Source organism: Coloeus monedula, assembly GCF_965178545.1.
Source record: "Coloeus monedula genome assembly, chromosome: 3".
In the NCBI taxonomy this organism is placed as follows: Eukaryota; Metazoa; Chordata; class Aves; order Passeriformes; family Corvidae; genus Coloeus; species Coloeus monedula.
The window spans coordinates 26,499,143-26,515,994 of record NC_138783.1 but is presented as its reverse complement, the minus strand read 5'-3'; positions in this window follow the sequence as shown (position 1 = coordinate 26,515,994).

The window sequence follows — 16,852 nt, the reverse complement described above, 5'->3', positions numbered from 1 at the left end:
GCAGAGGTAGCTGCAGTCTAGTCCCTGTAAGTCATAGCTTTTGAAAGCTTCCTTATTCCCTAATGTCTGTTTTGTGATTTAAACTTTACCTTGGGGGAAAAAAAAACCCAGGGCCTTAAACCTGGGAGAGCTAGCTAGCCTGAAGAGCCAGGGGAAAAGAGACTGAAAAGAGAAGAAACTGGCAGGCAAGTGTTAAGCCTCTTCTCCCTGGACAGAGCTGTTGAAGGGGGAGGAGAGGAGGAAATTTCAAGGATTTAGACACTTGGTTGCCTTGGGGACATGCAGTCTCATAAAATGCATTTCAAGGGTAATCTCAGCTGGCTTATTTTATTGAGAGGAAAGAAACTGAATGATGTTTGCTATATTGCGAATATGATAATTCTTCTCAGTCAGGGTCTGGAGACTCTGATCTTAGACTTGCCCTGTTCTCTCTCCAGGTTAGAAAGAGGTGCTTTTTCCCAGCAGCTATTCTCTGCAGCAGCCTTTGTCAAGCAGGTCAGGCTCTGTGGTCTGCTGGTCCTTTATGGCCTGAAGAGCTGCTGAAAGCCGTTTCCCATCAGCAGAGCTTGCCTTGCAGCAATTCAGTTTCAGATGACTTTGTTTAAGCCTCTTCCCGGCAGGGGGAAAGAGGATCAAGTTCAATCCGGTGAGAATCAGGTTGAGTGTCTTCATGGTCCTGGTGTGCCTTGGAGGCTCCCTGCACTCTGGTTGCTCTGGATGGGTAGCTCTAGCTGAAGCCAGCAAGGCAGGAAGCTGGTGAGGCAGAACAGAGGTGGTTAAAACTCGGCAGGGTGTACCAGCCAGAGATAATGTCCTGGGCTCTCAGAAAGGGAGAAAAATTACTCTTTGGGCTTTTTTATTGATGTAAAAATGCCTGTGTGTGAAGCTTCCTCACTTAGAAGCTGACTCTTGAGGAACATCTACTTTTGAGTTTTGTTTTCTAGGCTATGTGTCAAGTTTGTTTACAACCAAATCACTGCATTTTAATGATTCTAATTTCCAGGCCAAAGCAGAATAATAAAAATAATACAGTATTTTCCTTGGTCAGTTACACCATGATCTTAATTCTGAATTGACTGTATGACCTATACTGTCTTCTAGAGACTTCTAAAGCCCCTTTCACCATAGACTTGATCTGCTCCAGAGGAATTTTCTCTTATTCTCCTCCATATGATTGTATGATACCAGGCCTGCTCGGTGCAGTTTGAACAAGTGAACACATGAATAGCACAAAAGTGCACAAAGGGTCATGTGTATTTTTTCATATCGTCTATGTGGTGTGTGGTATTGTTCCAATTTCACCTAATAAATAAATTGTAAGACAAAAAAAAAACCTCTAAAAACCAAACAACAAACAAACAAAAAAACCACCCCAGAAAAACCCCAGCTGAAATGAAACAGGGCAGCCAAATGTAATTATCATTAATTTCCATCCTCTTTGGTGTCTTTTTTTTTTAAATAGTGACCCTTTCCCACACCATTTGGATCAGGTGCTGGTAATCTTTGTGGGTTCAGAAATAAAAGTATTGGCTTATGAAAGTGTTTAAGCACATCCAGAACCTGATTTGGATTAAGCTGAGGGAGCTTTCCAGAGGTCTGTTGTACTCTCTGTTATGAAAGAATAAATAATATTCCCTACTGGATTTATGAAATGGTGAGGTAAGTGAAACTCATGACTTTGTAAGGATCACTTAGAACATTTCTAGAGGCTACCTGTCTTTGTTCCCTCTGTTTCATACCTGGGGATTTAGCTTGCATGCAGATGTACCACCTCTCTCCCCTTCTAAATGAGGTTACCCAGAAGGTTCCTTCCAGGGCAGGTTTTGGTTTTCCTTCCTGTCTGTTGGTGGCTTCAATTAAGAGATGCCATGCCAAGTCATTGTAGTGCTTCTTTATGCAAAGAAACAGCCTCACTTTTTCAGAAAACTCCACAAAAATATTCTGAAAGTCTGGATTTGTGTTGCATGCTACTTATTTCCTCTTGTAAACTTTTGCATGTGGCTTACATGCAAAATGTTATTATGCCTGCCCAGTAAGAATATTGTTGATTTCCTCATCTTTATTTAAAATATGTGCTTTTCAGAGATTTGGATATATGATAACCAACTTTTCCAATTTGAAACTCCTAGAAACTGAAGATCTCCAAAACACCAGGTTAGATTGAAACACCATTGCACTTTTTTATCAAAGGAAGAGTTTGCTTTTCTGTGCTGAGTATTTTGAGTATTTAGGGATATGGTCATGTCGCATTGTCAATATTTTCTTCAAGATCTTGAGGGAAAACCTTAATTACTCTAGAAGGTAAAACAAAAATTGAAACCCACTCTTGTCTTCCATGAAGCAGGTGTGCCACTTCCTGAGCAGGGAAGCAAAGTTAGGGAATGTAACTGTCCTCATTGTAGCGGGAATTCTGGCAACGTTGAAGGTCAGATGACAAGTCCCTTGGGCACTGCTCTAAAATAATGCTGGTATTATTGTTTCCCTGTTTCTTCCGTTGGGCATATGGTTCCAAATAATGAAACAAATGAGATGAGTGTTAGCCCGGCATGTGAAACCCAACCTTTACCTTCTCCTGCTGCTCGTGCCTCTGACTCACTTTGAAATGAGATGCTGAGCATAGGTCTTGTTCATAAAAACAACTGGGGGGCTTGAAATATATAAAAGCCCTGTGGAGCAAAAATGCTTTCACATGGCAAAAGCTAGGCAGGCTTCACAGTTTTTCCTTTCATCTTGGAGAGTTCTGTTTGAGCCCAGCCTTCTCTGTGGGGCTGTTGGCAAGCAAGTGCATGTCAAACACGCCGCTGGCTCAGCAGCGTGTCTTGGTGCTGCCTGTTTTGCCTGCACCTGTACTGTTGTAGAGTGGCAGGTCCAGGAGGCACAGGCAGCTGGAGTTTTTTCTTCTCTTTTCTTTAAAAGACTGGACTCCAGGGAGGCTTTGATCAAGGTCAGCTTTGCTTTCTGCCCCTGCCTGTATATCTCTTTTCCACACAGTCGCAGACAGGGAGTGATGTGCCTCTCCAAGGCCTGCCTTGTTGTAAGCTGGCCCAGTGGGTGATGTCAAAGACCCAAATGCTGTAGAAACTGGGTTCCAATGCCACCTGAAACTGGCTGTCCCTATTTTCCCATGTAACAAACAGTGTGGTAGTTGGGGAGTGCAGTCTTGGGGCCGTTCTTACTGGAGGGTGCAGACCTTGCCAGTGAATTTTGGGATCCTATTCTGAGAATATGAAAGGCTGTCAGCTTATATAAAGTCTTATGCAAGGAATTATTCTAGGGAGAATTCAAAGCTGATTTTTCCTCCCACCTGTGGCTATCCATTACATTTTGCCTACGTGTTCTTTCCATGCCTTTTTTATTCTTTAGTGAACTTAATACCTAAGCTGCTGAGCACATTAGTAATGCTTGATTGCAGCCCCTAGTGCCTGTGCTGCAATGCTGTAGCTTTGTCATGGAAGTGAGAATGTCCTTGGCCTCTTACTCAGCTGTTCTATGAGCAGGAAAAACAGCACCTCATTAATGTGAGGTTGGACTCATTGGAGCGAGTCCAGAGGAGGCGACCAAGATGATCAGAGGGATAGAGCACCTCTTGTATGAGGAAAGGCTGAGACAATTGGGACTGTTCAGCCTGGAAAAGAGAAGGCTTCAGGGTGACCTAATTGCAGCCTTCCAGTACCTAAAGGGAGCCTGCAAGAAAGATGGAGGAGACTATTTACAACAGCATGTAATGACATGACAAGGGGGAATGGCTTCAAACTAAGAAAGAGTAGGTTTGGATTAGATATTAGGAGGGAGCTCTTTTCTGTGAGACTCTTCTATGGTATTTGGCCTATCTCCTGGCTATTTAGAGGTCTGCTTTGACTATAAATGTGTGTGGAATTGTCTCAGTACAAGGTGTTGATGGACTTAGTATTGTGCCTGCATGGTCTATTCTGAGCTGTTGGAGGCTTGGCTGGCTGGGTGTGGTCTGGGGGCCAGCTGCACTGCTGATGGGGACACTGGGTGCTCTGGGGACATGGGTGAAGGAGAGGAGCTTGGGGACAATGGTGCTTCCACCACATGAGGAGAGCCCCATGGAGCACACCATCAGGGCCTTGGGTGCACAGGGCAGCACCTTATAGCAACTCAATGAGGAGCAGCCTTGTACTGATATAAAATGTAGCAACTGATACTGTGCTCTTTAAGTTTTCACCCCCCCCTCATGTGCTGTACATTAGAATAAGTTGAGCATGTGCAGTAATGGAAATTTCTGTCTTTCTTGGTACATTTTTATCTCTGTGAAGAAGCCAAATGGTGCTGTACTGTAACATTTGAGCACAGAAGTATGGGTAAGAGCTTTTGTGTACTGGGAGAGTACATAGTCTAATTTACATTTACTCTCCTGCATATTTCAGATCTCTGCAGGACAGATTTAACTGAATAATTCGTTTCTTTCATTGATTCATCTATTTAGAAGGACCTTCCTCGTGGGGTGATTAGTGACAGGACACTATAACCAGCTTCATCCTGCACTTTGCTATGAAAGAACTGCTGATATTTCTGTACTAATTGTGTCCAAATATTGCACTGCTGCTGGGGATAGGCAGCTGCCTCTGGATTCAGTGTATCCTACTTGTCAGATGGGATTTACACTTAAATTTTTCAGTTTGGCATTAAAGCATTGGTCCAGATGTATTTTGAAAGGGAGAGACTCAATATATACTGTTTCTGCTGCTTCTTAGAGATCTCCTGTGTGGGCTTTTGTCAGAGGTCTACGTAAGATGTATCAAAGGAAAGGTAGAGAACACAAGTGGGAAAAATTTCACACACACAGGCATTTCTGCTCAAAAACTAAACCTAAAAATTGTGCTTGTCAGATGTAGAAATGGAAGACTGCATGTGACTTGTACAATATACAATACAATTGAGGCAGAGAAAATTCAACTCAAAATTTCAGTTTTGGATTCTCAGAGGAAAACATTATCTATCAATAAGACATTGCTGACCCACAGTCATTTGATAAATAACATTAATGATAATAATTGTACTTAATACAATAAATTATTTCAGAAGCTTTTTCATAATTGGTTTTCAAATTATTCAGATTAAATAATATTCTAGCAGAGAGAGTCTTCCTCAACAGCATCTACTAAGGATTGATTTCTAGTCATGTCAATTTTAAATCAATAAGCTTAAAATTGTCTTTTAATTCAGTGACATTAATTACGTTTTTTGGTACTCACATTTTCCAAAATCAAGAATTATGACACTAACTATAAAATACTTTAATTTGATTGTTGTTGTCAAATGAAAATCTTTGCACAGTATTCTTGGAGGTCTTTTTATCTGATAAAGATCTTCTGTGTATCCTTAAGCAATTATAAAATATTTCTTTGCATTCTAATATTCTCACTGTAGTAGATTTAGGAAAAGGGGAATGAAATGTTTCATATTCCTGGCCCAATTACCTTTCTATTTCCTCTTTGTGTCAAGTTAATCTTGGAAGAAGACTGAAACACATAATTATACATTGAAAACCAGCATTCTAAATAATTTCTAATATGACTTAATAGATTTTCCACACTGAACAAGTTTTGAAATCTTCAGCAGAAGTTGTTCTTTAAAGAATTCTGGATAGCAGCAGTGAATATGCCAATATAGAAAAATCTGTAGGTGCTGGCATTTGGATGAATAGAAAGTTTCTTAATTCACTAAATGGTTTGTTTTACTTCATAAATAAAGAGGAATATGATAATTTAGTTAAAGATATTTCACCCTATTCTTTTCATAAAAAAAAATTAACTTCTGTAACTACTTACAAAAGCTCAGTGAGTCAATAAATGATAGTTTTAAGTTGCTTAATTTATAGTACTTTATTATTAAGATTTGTTGCTTTAAGTTCATTTGAAATACAAAATAGGTTCATTTCTGTAATAATACAATCAGAGAAAAACTTGAAACCTCTATTCTAATAGTTTGAATAAATGATTTTTCTCTACCTTGTTTACTTATAACAAATTGAAGTTTCAAAAAGATAAAGCTACCTTATTAAATATAAAGATTGGTAAAATGAAAGAAAATAATAGGTAGTCAGCAGTGATTACAGAAAATTGCTGTGGGTGATTTCGAGTAAGAGCTCATGTTTCTAATGTCAATAGAAATGTAGTTTTTTCCTCATATTGAAACTAATTTATTATTTCTTGTTTGTCTGTACTTTAAACTACCAGCATGTGTTTAAACTCAGGGTAGGAGATGGGTGTTTAACTAGTGCTGGATAAATGACTGTTCTGGATGAGGACTTCAGGTGGCAGAAAGTCCTCTCCCTCCTCATATGGCCTTGAGCTTATTTAGGCTGTGAGGCTGTACCAATGGGATGCACATTCCTGCTGGCAAATCCACTCTTGCTTACTTCCTTGCAAGGAGTAGTCCCGTGAAGCTCAAAGTTATGCTTCCTTTTTGTTGAGCCACTTAGATATGTGTAAACATCTTATAAGCTGGAGAGCAATAACTCAAAACTGATTTTTTTTAAAAATGCATTTGATAAACTAGTCTATAATCTGCCCCATTTTTGGCATTGGGAGGTTGAATAGGCAGGCAGAAGTCGTGGAATATTGCTTTGTTAGCCTCCTTTTATTCTTTCCCTTGCTGTTTCTAATGTCAGTCTTTGCAGCTGTGATCAAAGAAAGCTTTGAAACCTTTCTTCTTCAGCTCTTAAGAAACTCTAACTTTAGATCAACCAATTTCATAAATGTAGAGCCCAACTCCCTCTCGTTTAGAGAAAGTCGGCTCTTCTCAGCATGGTAAAATAAACCTCTTCAATGAGGAATCTAAACCAGAGAAATAGAAGGTTTGGTTCATCTGGAAGAATTCTGTAAAGTAACTTTGTAAAATGATGTAATTAAAAATGTGTGGTTTAAAAAGCCATTTCATGTATGTTTAACAGAAATGAAACTTAACTTTCTTTGCATATTCTTATTAAAGTAGTCTAAATGGAAATATGAAGTTACATTGTGAAAAAACAGGAGGTAAGCACGAGGATAAAATGGGAAATAAACACTTTAAATAAGCCTATCTCAGACTGACTGAAGTGCAGAAAGTAAGCAGATTCACTAATGCAACCATTTTACTGCTTTAACTCTTGTAATTTATCCTGAATCAGGCTCTGCTGTTTCACCAGTTGCCTTCATTTTTTCCCTTGCAAGCAGAATAATGTGCATCTAACATCTCTGACAGTGATGTGATCCAAACATGTCTGTCTTTGTGGTTTGTTACAGGATGATAGCATTTGTTCTTTCTTCTTTCCTTTTCCAAATTATAAATCTTGACTCTTCTGCTGTTGTTGTTTAAGATTGGAGTCATATGACAAGCTAGACAAAACCACAGAAAATTTCTACAAGATAAAAACAATATAGGTGTGGAATATTTGGTTGCACATCTTTTGTCTTTATTATTCAAGTTGTGAACTCCTATTTCAATAGAATTATTATTGAATAACATACTGTGGTCACTGACATGCTATCTTGGGCTCAGCAAGATAATTACATCAAGGTTCTGTCAGATGAATAAATTACCTTAAAAGTTAAAGATTGAGTATTGGCACAAATATTCAAGCTAGGTCATATATTTTATTTCTTCTTTTTCATCTTGATCCTAATGTCAAGAATTCATATCTGAAGATTGTTCACACTTTTTTTGTCTAGCAATTAATCTCATGGACAAGGAGTTACAAGGCATCTTCGTAAGTCCTTCAAATCAAATATTTGGTGGCTGCTATTGAAGGTAGGGTCAGCAGATAACTCCTGACTCCAAAGGAGATGGCATTGGCTGTGTAAACTTGAAGATGGGATGCATCTTTTCTTCTATACAACTTGCATCATAGGTGATCCTTTAATAGCGTTGCACAACTTGTCTCCATCAGTGGTTTCATCAATTATTCAGAGCTATTGGCCCCAAATAAGTGTAGCAATCACTTCAGTTGAAAGCTTTAGGAGGGATATTTTTGGCCTAAGGAAGAATTTTCTCTGTCATAAAAATAAGATCCAGAAACTCTAGTCCTGCACCAAGAACCATTGTGGCAGATAATAACAGAAAATAATGTAACAGAAAAACACTCTGTGAAGGAGAAATTCACAACCTAAGTAAACAGCTGAAAGGTCTACACCAAACAGGCACCCAAAACCATGTTTGACAGCAGATCCCTCAGTGTGACAGAGATGCCATAATTATGGCAAACGATTTCAGGTTATGTTGTAGGTCTACCTAACCGCATAAACATTTATTTGTGCGTGCTGCAGACATTATATATGTTTCATATCAGATTTTTAGATAGGGATGTTTAGTCATCTGTGTGACTGTTTAGATATACAATATTAATAGCACATTGTAATAGCACCATCCAGGTTGTTTCCAAGATGGAAGGCCTCCTAGCTCATTTCTCCTTCACTCTGCCTGTCAGATACATTGGGAAATGTTTTCTTTTCAGGGAATTTCTATTACAGATGTTTCAGTGGTCAATGCTCACCTGAGCAAGAGTTCATTGACTTCCCCTGTGTTTCCTTCTGTGTGCCTTTACTGCTCAAACATACAGGAAAGGGAATAAGGAAATAGGAAGGTATCTCTAAATCTATTAATACAGAATTGGAGAAGATCATAGATGTTCTTCTTGGAGAAGGCAGAGCTCAGCTATACAATCTGCTTCTCACAACAAAAGAACTGGGAATTTTCAGTTACTTTTATAAAACTGCTCTCCCAGCTGACATTGATTAAAAGATGAAATCAATAAGTTCGTCTACATGACAGCTAAAAGAGACTACATAATCATGTTGATAGGGATGGCAAGTGTTAAGCTAAAAAAGGGGAAGTTCTTTATTAAGAATTAAATCAAAGAAGATGATACTTTAAACCAATACCAACAGTATGATTAATAATCAAATGTCTTAAAAATGCCTAGTAGTATGGAGTGCAAGGCAAATGTTATCCCTTTCTTTACAGCTGAAATACCTATAGATATGACCCACAGAAATGCTGCCCATGGAAGTTGTAACAAAAATATCCCTGTATTATCAATGCTGGTTTGGTCACAAATCCCAGGCATAACACCATGCAAGCTACTGCACAGAAAATCACCAGCCCAGACCAGGACAGGATAAAATATCCCTTGTCTTTTGAAAATATAGAGGACTAACAGTTATGGCCTGTAGCATTAGATGAGTCTGGAATTGTTATATGAAACTAAAGAAAAATCTTGATAAGAGTCTTTGAGCAAGGGAAATCCTGGGGACTTAGCTCAACTCACTTAATTTTATTTCTTTTTTTCCTCTCTCTACATAGACATGTTTTGTTTGTTGGGCTTTTTTGTTCTGTTAATGTTGCTTCATGGTATAATATTGCATGTTTCATTAGGCTTATTTCCAGATGTGCTGTCACTGGCCATGCAGCTGTGAATAATTAGTATCTGAAGTCTCCATTGGCATATGAGAAGAGTGAGAAAAGGATTCTGGGAAGCAGGTGTACAAGCAGGATATCATCTCTAATGTTTTAGTCAGTGGGTTTGTGCTCATGACGCCTTGGTATCAGAGAAGGCAGAGGTTTTGAAGGAATTGGTAATATCTTTCCTTGTAACAATTGAAATATTCAGAACATGGAAAGAATATCAGAGTCATGATAGGCTTAACTGAAGGAGTGGAGTTATCTTCAGTCTCTCAGGGACAGAAATAAAACCCACAAAAACATTCAAATTAGGGATGGTCCTGCGTGGAGTCCCTTCCTTTCCCCATGCTTTCTAATTTTGTTTCAATGAATTTATATTTGGAAATGGTTTCTCCTATTCTTTCTTTTGATAATTACTTCATGAATATGCAGTCATAAGGTGTTTTTGTAAGGTGTTCTGAAGGTCCAAGTCTGGCTGTGCGTGAGACCAAGGGTTTGCTCATAAAGAGGCAATAGAAAGTGTAAACAAATGGATGAATTTTAAAATCCACCTTATTGCTCCTTTCTGAAGACTTATCTACTCCAACACCTTAGTGAGTCAGTGACACGATCATTGACTCCCAGCACCAAAATTTGAAGTCATGGGGTATGAGAGGGCTAGTAGATATGTGTCGCCTGTGAGTGAGACAAAGTGGTATTTGACTCAACATTATTTACTCGATGCATTGAGGGAAAAGGCAGACAATTTTGATTTCCTTATTTTAAACTCACTGACTATATCTGTGCCAATAAACAGTCCCAGAGGCTGTTTCCACATGCTGAGTATGATTTTGTTTATAGTACTGTCACATGAAAAGGGGAGATTTACTCCACCCCTTAGTGTTTGGTTAATCTGTTAGCTCCCAAGAAAACTGGGACTCTTGTGCCCAACCAGTCTGTCAGTGTCTTGTTATGGGGACCCTTCACTGAACAGTTCACTAGATTGATGAGCAGTTTGACTGACTTGCTTAGGGTCACATGCCTGAGAAACCTCCTCCTGGGTCTCCACACCTTTACCCACTGCCAGCGTACTTGAAGGACTTATATTACAGGTGATGGAATAACAGTCTTTATTGATATAATTACGACAGGTCAAGGTTCAAAAAGTGCTGGTAATGGTATCTCACTTCAAAAACGTATTCAAAACAATGGAATAACAAGCAATATAATTCAAAGCAACATACTAATGAGATCTAATCCCCAACCAAAGTTAGCTCTAGATAATCCTTCAGAGTGTGTAGAGTACAGTTCTTACCCAACAGGCATCCCTATGGGGGAGAAGACAGGCTCAGCCTGTCAGCTAATTGCAGAAGTTATGATGGAGTCTTCCCCAACTTCTCCCCGTTCTTGATTCACTTTATACTATTTCTTTACATTTAAGTGGAGCTTGAGTAACTTTAGTCATACATCTTAGTTGCTGAGGGGTGGTCATACCTTGGGGCAGATACCTCAGTACGGCACCCAAGAAAACCTTTGGATGGGGATATGGGTCAGTCCAAGGAGAGTGATTTCACCACAGCTGCTGATTCAACAGCAGAACATCTTCGTCTATTTCCCTTGGTTTTTAGCTGCTGTGCAGCTCACTGGCTAGAAAGTAGCACTCAGTTCCCTCCTCTGCAAGAATTTTGACAGAGTCTGGCCCTGGTTTCTCCACTCTGCTCCACCCTCTGTTTAGTTCCCCTCAGACTGGGTAGTGTGTGGGAGGTTGGGCGTACTGGCTGCGTTCCACTCAGGGAGTAGCCACTCTATTCTCCTTTGTAATTTCTGTACTGTTATCTTTTCAGCCCCAGTCATCTTCCCACAAGTGCTCAGCTAACTTCACTGATCTATTTTGGCCCCAGCTAAATAATATGCACCCAGACAATTTGCAGGCACAGCTTGAAAGTTAACAAGGACCAAAATATTTTGGGCTATAAGGGAATTGGGCTATAAAAGTGTGTGTGAAAAAGGTCCAGTCTGTACAAAAGAACAAGTGCTGGGGGTACATTTACCTTCCCAGAACAGACATTAGGTTTCCAGTGAATAAGGTACTTTTGTCAGCAGTCTGCAGTAAAATGGCTGTGCAGCTGTTGCTTGTCATGGATTAGCCAGGGCTGAATCTAGTTTGGACTCATAAAAGGGTATTTTTCACCGTTATATTTGATTCTGACAAGAAATTGGTGGATCTTAACAATATTTTCTTTTTAGAACAGGTCATCTCCTCCACTGTGTGGTTTGTGTATCATCATCATCTGTATGAAGATAAAATAACTAACTTAGTGGTGTTTTGGTTTGTTTTCCTATTACATAATAGTTCTCCATATGGAAGCTGATCTGACTCATTGCTCTGTTTCGTATTGGTGAACACTGCAGGTAAATGAGAATAGTAATGGAAATACGGGATTGCGTAAAATTTTGAAAAAACCTGCCCCTTACACTTCTGAAATGCCATCTTAATACCTGAAAAGAATTTTAATTTTTATCAGCTGCTTCCATTGTGGGGTGGCCTCCTTGAACTACATCTCCCATGATGCACCTACAACCCGGGTCTGCTGCCTCTGGCACTCACCTGCCTTTGCTGATTCATGGGTGATGCCACCCGCTAGGAAACATGTTTCCGAGCAGTCAGGCATTTTCCTGTATAGTATTTTGGTCAAAATCCTGTCTTTCAAATCTTCCCAGCTTTGTGATTTTGAAAGAGAAGCCGGGGTAATGGTTATAACTTGTCACTGGGCTCTGAAAATGCTCTGCAACATAGGGGAAATTCTGCCACCCGCAGCTGATAGATAGGGAAACAGAGGTATGGTGTCTAATCTGCAGTGAATAGCACATCTTAGGAACAGAGTCCAGGTCGTGTGCCCCCTTACCAGCTATGCTAGAATGAGTGACTTAAAGGTGAAAAGCTGCAGCTGTGAGACGACTGGCCCTCCTTGTTTAGCAGTGATTAACATTCCTGAAAAGCCTGTCCAGGCTTATGGCAGGTAGTCATGATTTACTGCCTCTGAGGATCTTTATGCAAGGCTTTACATGCCAGCAAGCTCAGATGCCTAAAACCTTGAAATTTAATTTGTATTAGTTTAAAATCTCTTCTTGATTTAAATGAGGAATATTTCTACATGGTTTTACAGTAATAATATGGGGGTATGTAATTTCTTCTGGAGGAAGTGAACTCCTGGAAAACCTCACTGAGGCATTGAACAGATTCATCTAAAAAGAAAAAATCAAACCCAGAACTGAACTTTCAATTCCTTCCTGCACTGGCACAACAGAGCAGTGGCTGTTACTGCATCACCCAAGTTTCCCTGCCTGCAGTGGTTTAGCTTTCCTGCCTCCAGTAATGAGGTACCTCCCCTTCTAACGCAGCAAAGTTAAATTTAGCCCCTGCAGAGTGCACTATTCCTATATTTAGTGCTCTGAAAGTCAGACTTCAGCAAGGAACTGGCTAAAGTATGAGGTGTTCTGCAGTCCAGGAGACAGAAATAGGCAGCAAAGTGCCTCTTTGGTTTTTCCCCCTGTGGCCAGGCAGCAGTGACAATGGAGGTCTGTGTGCAGGGGATGGCATTTAAAGAATATATATATATATATCCCAGCAGTTATCATGGAATTCCTGAATGTGAGCAGACAAAGAGCTGCAGAGCCCAGCACCACTGGGAGGACACTGAGCAAGGCTGCTGGCTTTGTGACAGAGGGAGACTGCTGGCAGTGTGCTGGGGACACAGCAGCAGTGGCTCTGGTAGGCTCTGCAGCATCCCCAGGTGCCAGCAGCACTGCAGGGCTGATTCCAGCTGTGTTTTATTCCTCTGCCATACAGTATCTGCTCACATATGATATGTACAGAAATATGCCAGCACTCATGTAGACCATCAGGGCCCGATTCTCACATACCCAAATCTTGTCGTGTATCGGCTCGGTGTGATTTGTAAGATATAATACTGTTTGTGAAGACAGGTGAAGTATTTGGGAGGGAAACGGGAAATTTGAGGGTACTGTTCTTTGGGTCTTTCACCAGAGCAGGAAATGCACGCTACAGATACTCCTTGGGGATGGAAACTGTGGCTTTTACTTGTGTGGCACTGACCACATGAGAAATGGGTTGGCTGTGGCAGCACCCACCCCGATGCTGGCCCAGCTCTGCCTGGCCCACAGGCAAGGAGGGTACTGCTAGAGGTCTTGCAGGATGGGGCTTGCCACGTCTGGAGGCAAACTAATTAAAATTGTAAGATGTGCTGGCACTGAGCCATTTTTCTGCTGCTGGCAGAGGTTAACAGTTAATACAAATGGGTACTCAATGATCACTTCAGATTGCCTCTTGGGGACTGCCAGCCGTGCGATTTAATCCCTGTATGAATCAGAAAGCGTCTTTTGGACAGACATTGGATTGATTTGGTTGAGCAAATCACTTCTGGATTTTTCATTCAAGTCTGCAGAGTCTGTACCTTAAATAAGATTGAATTAAACTTTAATCAAAAAGACTGAGCATATCCTAAAACCCTTGGGGGGAGCCTGTTTTCAGAAGAAATGTAAACACTCTAGAAAGAGAAGTATATAGGGCTAGAAGATTCCTGAAATGATCCTCTTCTTTCATAGCCATCAGGCCATATAGTGATAAAACTTTCTTAAACTGATCTTATTATTTTCTAAAAATAGCCATGGTTTTTTTTTCCCCCACTGTTCTCTTCCTGGGAGGTTCTTCCAAAACAGTACAGGTAGAATTGTTTACTAATTTCCAACCTAATTTTATTGTGACTCACTTATTCCCATTTGTTCTTGTGCCATTTTTTCTTCATTAGCTCTTCTTCCTCCCCAGTGTATCCCCTCTATAAATAAGCCTGGGATAATCATATTTTGTGCCAGCCTTTGCTTGGCTGGGCTAAACAAGCAGAGCTCTTCAAATTGCACATTCTAAAATAGGCCATCAAGCTTCAGGACGGTTGCCACAAGGCATAAGTACTTTTTTTTTAATCTTCTTTTACCCCTTTGTCCCTTTACCCCTTTGCACAACTGGGGGTACTGTGACATGGGGAAAATTTGCCATTATGTCTTATTATGAAGTGTGGCAACAGAGCTGTTTTCTGAGACAAAATATTGCACTGAGAGACCCACTTTAGGATGCAAATTGGCAGGTACTGGTCTAGATGAGCCATTTGCCTTTGATTTCTAATTTTTTTTCATGTAGAATAGCTTAGTTGCTATAGAGAAAATCATACTGGTATAAGCCAAGAAACATGACCTCAGAAAAATTGAAAACAAAGCATCAACAGCAGGAAAAATAGAGCAAAGCCTTCAAAACATCTCAAAATTTCCTAAATTTTCTGTGAGATTCAGGAGCATACTAAAAACATTCAGGACAGCATTTACATATTCGTTGCTTCTCCCTTACGGGCTGGTTGTTGGAAAAGGGAAAATGTTTCTAGCCTTGTCCCAGTATCCCAGACTGCAGTGAGACCTCTGTTCCTTTTGTCTTGTCTTCTGGTTGGGTTTCCATGCATGTAATGAGTTGTCATTGATGGCTTTTGACCACTCCTTTCAGCTAGGCGCTAGCAGCACGGTGCTGGCAGGCAGTGAAAACTGTGTAGGAATGAGAAGAGGGAAGCATCTCTGAAGGGCAAGGTTGAGTCCATGCAGTGCTCAGTCCGTGCAGCAAAGCTCATAGCTGGGAACAGTCAGTCAGTAACCACTGCTGACTATGGAATCACAAACCCTGAACTGTCCTGAAGCAGGAATGACAGGCACAAAGACAATCCCAAGCCTCTTAAGTTCCTATTGACTTGTTTGTTACCCATAAAGCATGCTCTCTCCTGAGCATTCGTTCATTTACACAAGCATTAAGTGTATCTGCAAAAGTATATCTGTCTTGACATTCTTTGGCCCTGTGATCAGGGCAAAGCTTTGGTAAAAAAGAGGAGTGAAAGGGCATTGTTTTAGCTGGAGGCCAAAAGCTGCTTGAAAGGAACGAAAGGAGAGGGGGATTCCGTGCTGAAGGTAATTAAAGAAGATGAAGTACTTAAGTAAAGAGAATGCTTCATTGCACACAGAGTTAATGCTGAATTTCACTGGTGTGGGAAAAGAAGCTGAAATGTTGCTGCTCAGATTTGTGTTAATAATTTTCTTACATGCTACTAAATGACCCAACTCACTTTGTTGTGGGAACAGAATACGATCCAACCAGTGCCCAAAAGACTTTAGGAAAAACTCATTACAAAGAAAGCCAATCCTGTGCCATGTGACAAGATGTGTGAATGTTTTAATATCATCTCACTTGCAGATCCAGGAGTTAAAGGGAATGGAGGCCTTGTTGAACAAACAGTGCCCAAGAGATGGAGTTACAGCTCCAGGAACTCGTAGTCTTAACAGATGTAGGGGAAAAACAAGGGAGGTGAGAAGCAAGAGTGGCCTGGTCAGATGTGGGAATGTGCCAGTCCAGTGAGAATTAATGGCTCACAAGCAACTTTATCCCCTCCTCACAGTCTGCACTGAAAGAAAGGTGATGGAAATGTAATGAAATACAGCTGCCACAGTAGCAGAGAGCCTAGCAGCAGAGTGACTGCAGGCAGCTTCCTATGGCCTGGCTGTGTGGCAATTGCCAAGGTGATGTCTGTAAGTTCAGCTCCCAGAGCCTGGATGTCCCTGTCAGCACATTGATTTGCCTCAGCTGCAGGGCCCAGGTACAGCCTGGCGTGGAGCCCTCTGCCCTGCATTGGGCACCATTGGAGCAGAGGTGCTTGTGGAGATCTGGCTGGGCTGTGCCCACGTAGCCAGTAATGCAGCTCAGCCTTTGCCTGGTCTTTGAGCCTTGGTTGTTTCTCTGTATCGCATGACATCAAAGCTGTGGTGAAAACCAGATTTGCTCAGGTCTGTTGCCAAATTTCCACTGACATTAATGAGGCCAGGACTTCAGCCTGGCAAGCTATTCAGCAGTGCTATCCTCACAGCTGTAAATCAATTAACCAAGATATGCAAAACCCTTTGTGATTTTCCCCTTCTTATTTCTAGTTCATTTGCTAACTAGCTACATGTACCAGTTGCCCTTTTTCTGTCTCTCAGGTGCTTTCTTCTGTTGCCAAAATGTCTCCCTCTCTGGCAGGCAACATGAGGGAGGATGGCACCCCTCTCCTTCCCCAGATGGTCACTGCTGTCTCCTCCTCAGCCACCAACTGCTGAATGTGAAAGGATTCATGACACGAGTGTTGACATAGTGAGAGGCTGAGAAATTCCCTGGCTTGTAGTACTGTCCTCAGCCCGACCTTCCTCTTCATCTCTATTTTCATTTGCCACTCAGGGTAGAGGAGAGTGGCCGTGAGTCATCCTAGGGGCTGATGACTCATATTTTCAGTCAGAGCAGTCAGCGTGCTGAGGGATTCTCAAGGCTCTGCCCAATCTTTCATGCCCAGAAGCTCAGCAGAGGGTTTGTGCATGGGTTTCCCTTGCT